The following is a 5,361-nucleotide window of genomic DNA, read 5'->3' on the forward strand; positions in this document are numbered from 1 at the left end:
TCAGTCGAAAGAACGACGTCTAGATGACCATTTTAGAAAACATACTTCCACTTTGAGTTTAACCATAATTTTTGGATATAGTTTCATGTTCATAATAAAAATCATTTTCTCAGAATAACAACTTTTAAATCAAAGTTTATCATAGTTTTTAATTAACTAACCCAAAACAGCCCGCGGTGTTACTACGACGGCGTAAATCCGGTTTTACGGTGTTTTTCGTGTTTCCAGGTTTTAAATCATTAAGTTAGCATATCATATAGATATAGAACATGTGTTTAGTTGATTTTAAAAGTCAAGTTAGAAGGATTAACTTTTGTTTGCGAACAAGTTTAGAATTAACTAAACTATGTTCTAGTGATTACAAGTTTAAACCTTCGAATAAGATAGCTTTATATGTATGAATCGAATGATGTTATGAACATCATTACTACCTTAATTTCCTTGGATAAACCTACTGAAAAAGAGAAAAATGGATCTAGCTTCAATGGATCCTTGGATGGCTCGAAGTTCTTGAAGCAGAATCATGACACGAAAACAAGTTCAAGTAAGATCATCACTTGAAATAAGATTGTTATAGTTATAGAAATTGAACCAAAGTTTGAATATGATTATTACCTTGTATTAGAATGATAACCTACTGTAAGAAACAAAGATTTCTTGAGGTTGGATGATCACCTTACAAGATTGGAAGTGAGCTAGCAAACTTGAAAGTATTCTTGATTTTATGAAACTAGAACTTTTGGAATTTATGAAGAACACTTAGAACTTGAAGATAGAACTTGAGAGAGATCAATTAGATGAAGAAAATTGAAGAATGAAAGTGTTTGTAGGTGTTTTTGGTCGTTGGTGTATGGATTAGATATAAAGGATATGTAATTTTGTTTTCATGTAAATAAGTCATGAATGATTACTCATATTTTTTGTAATTTTATGAGATATTTCATGCTAGTTGCCAAATGATGGTTCCCACATGTGTTAGGTGACTCACATGGGCTGCTAAGAGCTGATCATTGGAGTGTATATACCAATAGTACATACATCTAAAAGCTGTGTATTGTACGAGTACGAATACGGGTGCATACGAGTAGAATTGTTGATGAAACTGAACGAGGATGTAATTGTAAGCATTTTTGTTAAGTAGAAGTATTTTGATAAGTGTATTGAAGTCTTTCAAAAGTGTATAAATACATATTAAAACACTACATGTATATACATTTTAACTGAGTCGTTAAGTCGTCGTTAGTCGTTACATGTAAGTGTTGTTTTGAAACCTTTAGGTTAACGATCTTGTTAAATGTTATTAACCCAATGTTTATAATATCAAATGAGATTTTAAATTATTATATTATCATGATATTATCATGTATGAATATCTCTTAATATGATATATATACATTAAATGTCTTTACAACGATAATCGTTACATATATGTCTCGTTTAAAAATCATTAAGTTAGTAGTCTTGTTTTTACATATGTAGTTCATTGTTAATACACTTTATGATATGTTTTCTTATCATAGTATCATGTTAACTATATATATATATCCATATATATGTCATCATATAGTTTTTACAAGTTTTAACGTTCGTGAATCACCGATCAACTTGGGTGGTCAATTGTCTATATGAAACATATTTCAATTAATCAAGTCTTAACAAGTTTGATTGCTTAACATGTTGGAAACATTTAATCATGTAAATATCAATCTCAATTAATATATATAAACATGGAAAAGTTCGGGTCACTACAGTACCTACCCGTTAAATAAATTTCGTCCCGAAATTTTAAGCTGTTGAAGGTGTTGACGAATCTTCTGGAAATAGATGCGGGTATTTCTTCTTCATCTGATCTTCACGCTCCCAGGTGAACTTGGGTCCTCTACGAGCATTCCATCGAACCTTAACAATTGGTATCTTGTTTTGCTTAAGTCTTTTAACCTCACGATCCATTATTTCGACGGGTTCTTCGATGAATTGAAGTTTTTCGTTGATTTGGATTTCATCTAACGGAATAGTGAGATCTTCTTTAGCAAAACATTTCTTTAAATTCGAGACGTGGAAAGTGTTATGTACAGCCGCGAGTTGTTGAGGTAACTCTAGTCGGTAAGCTACTGGTCCGACACGATCAATAATCTTGAATGGTCCAATATACCTTGGATTTAATTTCCCTCGTTTACCAAATCGAACAACGCCTTTCCAAGGTGCAACTTTAAGCATGACCATCTCTCCAATTTCAAATTCTATATCTTTTCTTTTAATGTCAGCGTAGCTCTTTTGTCGACTTTGGGCGGTTTTCAACCGTTGTTGAATTTGGATGATCTTCTCGGTAGTTTCTTGTATAATCTCCGGACTCGTAATCTGTCTATCCCCCACTTCACTCCAACAAACCGGAGACCTGCACTTTCTACCATAAAGTGCTTCAAACGGCGCCATCTCAATGCTTGAATGGTAGCTGTTGTTGTAGGAAAATTCTGCTAACGGTAGATGTCGATCCCAACTGTTTCTGAAATCAATAACACATGCTCGTAGCATGTCTTCAAGCGTTTGTATCGTCCTTTCGCTCTGCCCATCAGTTTGTGGATGATAGGCAGTACTCATGTCTAGACGAGTTCCTAATGCTTGCTGTAATGTCTGCCAGAATCTTGAAATAAATCTGCCATCCCTATCAGAGATAATAGAGATTGGTATTCCATGTCTGGAGACGACTTCCTTCAAATACAGTCGTGCTAACTTCTCCATCTTGTCATCTTCTCTTATTGGCAGGAAGTGTGCTGATTTGGTGAGACGATCAACTATTACCCAAATAGTATCAAAACCACTTGCAGTCCTTGGCAATTTAGTGATGAAATCCATGGTAATGTTTTCCCATTTCCATTCCGGGATTTCGGGTTGTTGAAGTAGACCTGATGGTTTCTGATGCTCAGCTTTGACCTTAGAACACGTCAAACATTCTCCTACGTATTTAGCAACATCGGCTTTCATACCCGACCACCAAAAATGTTTCTTGAGATCCTTGTACATCTTCCCCGTTCCAGGATGTATTGAGTATCTGGTTTTATGAGCTTCTCTAAGTACCATTTCTCTCATATCTCCAAATTTTGGTACCCAAATCCTTTCAGCCCTATACCGGGTTCCGTCTTCCCGAATATTAAGATGCTTCTCCGATCCTTTGGGTATTTCATCCTTTAAATTTCCCTCTTCTAAAACTCCTTGTTGCGCCTCCTTTATTTGAGTAGTAATGTTATTATGAATCATTATATTCATAGATTTTACTCGAATGGGTTCTCTGTCCTTCCTGCTCAAGGCATCGGCTACCACATTTGCCTTCCCTGGGTGGTAACGAATCTCAAAGTCGTAATCATTCAATAATTCAATCCACCTACGCTGCCTCATATTCAGTTGTTTCTGATTAAATATGTGTTGAAGACTTTTGTGGTCGGTATATATAATACTTTTGACCCCATATAAGTAGTGCCTCCAAGTCTTTAATGCAAAAACAACCGCGCCTAATTCCAAATCATGCGTCGTATAATTTTGTTCGTGAATCTTCAATTGTCTAGACGCATAAGCAATCACCTTCGTTCGTTGCATTAATACACAACTGAGACCTTGCTTTGATGCATCACAATAAATCACAAAATCATCATTCCCTTCAGGCAATGACAATACAGGTGCCGTAGTTAGCTTTTTCTTCAATAACTGAAACGCTTTCTCTTGTTCATCATTCCATTCAAATTTCTTCCCTTTATGCGTTAATGCAGTCAAGGGTTTTGCTATTCTGGAAAAGTCTTGGATGAACCTTCTGTAGTAACCAGCTAGTCCTAAAAACTGGCGTATGTGTTTCGGAGTTTTCGGGGTTTCCCACTTTTCAACAGTTTCTATCTTTGCCGGATCCACCTTAATACCTTCTTTGTTCACTATGTGACCGAGGAATTGAACTTCTTCCAACCAAAATGCACACTTTGAAAACTTAGCGTACAATTCTTCCTTCCTCAATACTTCTAACACCTTTCTCAAATGTTCACCGTGTTCTTGGTCATTCTTTGAGTAAATAAGTATGTCATCAATGAAAACAATGACAAACTTGTCAAGGTATGGTCCACACACTCGGTTCATAAGGTCCATGAACACAGCTGGTGCATTAGTTAAACCAAACGGCATGACCATAAACTCGTAATGACCGTAACGTGTTCTGAAAGCAGTCTTTGGAATATCATCTTCTTTCACCCGCATTTGATGATACCCGGAACGTAAGTCAATCTTTGAATAAACAGACGAGCCTTGTAGTTGATCAAATAAGTCGTCGATTCTCGGTAGTGGGTAGCGGTTCTTGATGGTAAGTTTGTTCAACTCTCGGTAGTCGATACACAACCTGAATGTACCATCTTTCTTCTTGACAAACAAAACAGGAGCTCCCCACGGTGATGTGCTTGGTCGAATGAAACCACGCTCTAAAAGTTCTTGTAATTGGCTTTGCAGTTCTTTCATCTCGCTGGGTGCGAGTCTGTAAGGAGCACGAGCTATTGGTGCAGCTCCTGGTACAAGATCTATTTGAAATTCAACGGATCGATGTGGGGGTAATCCCGGTAATTCTTTCGGAAATACATCGGGAAATTCTTTTGCAATGGGAACATCATTGATGCTCTTTTCTTCAGTTTGTACTTTCTCGACGTGTGCTAGAACAGCATAGCAACCTTTTCTTATTAGTTTTTGTGCCTTCAAATTACTAATAAGATGTAGCTTCGTGTTGCCCTTTTCTCCGTACACCATTAAGGGTTTTCCTTTTTCTCGTATAATGCGAATTGCATTTTTGTAACAAACGATCTCTGCTTTCACTTCTTTCAACCAGTCCATACCGATTATCACATCAAAACTCCCTAACTCTACTGGTATCAAATCAATCTTAAATGTTTCGCTAACCAGTTTAATTTCTCGATTCCGACATATATTATCTGCTGAAATTAATTTACCATTTGCTAATTCGAGTAAAAATTTACTATCCAAAGGCGTCAATGGACAACTTAATTTAGCACAAAAATCTCTACTCATATAGCTTCTATCCGCACCCGAATCAAATAAAACGTAAGCAGATTTATTGTCAATAAGAAACGTACCCGTAACAAGCTCCGGGTCTTCCTGTGCCTCTGCCGCATTAATATTGAAAACTCTTCCGCGGCCTTGTCCATTCGTGTTCTCCTGGTTCGGGCAATTTCTAATAATGTGGCCCGGTTTTCCACATTTATAACAAACTACATTGGCATAACTTGCTCCGACACTACTTGCTCCGCCATTACTCGTTCCGACACTATTTGTTCCTTTCGTTCTGTTAACCCCTGGTCCGTAGACATCACACTTCGCCGC

This window comes from Rutidosis leptorrhynchoides, chromosome 1 (genome assembly GCF_046630445.1).
Source record: "Rutidosis leptorrhynchoides isolate AG116_Rl617_1_P2 chromosome 1, CSIRO_AGI_Rlap_v1, whole genome shotgun sequence".
NCBI classification, from domain to species: domain Eukaryota; kingdom Viridiplantae; phylum Streptophyta; class Magnoliopsida; order Asterales; family Asteraceae; genus Rutidosis; species Rutidosis leptorrhynchoides.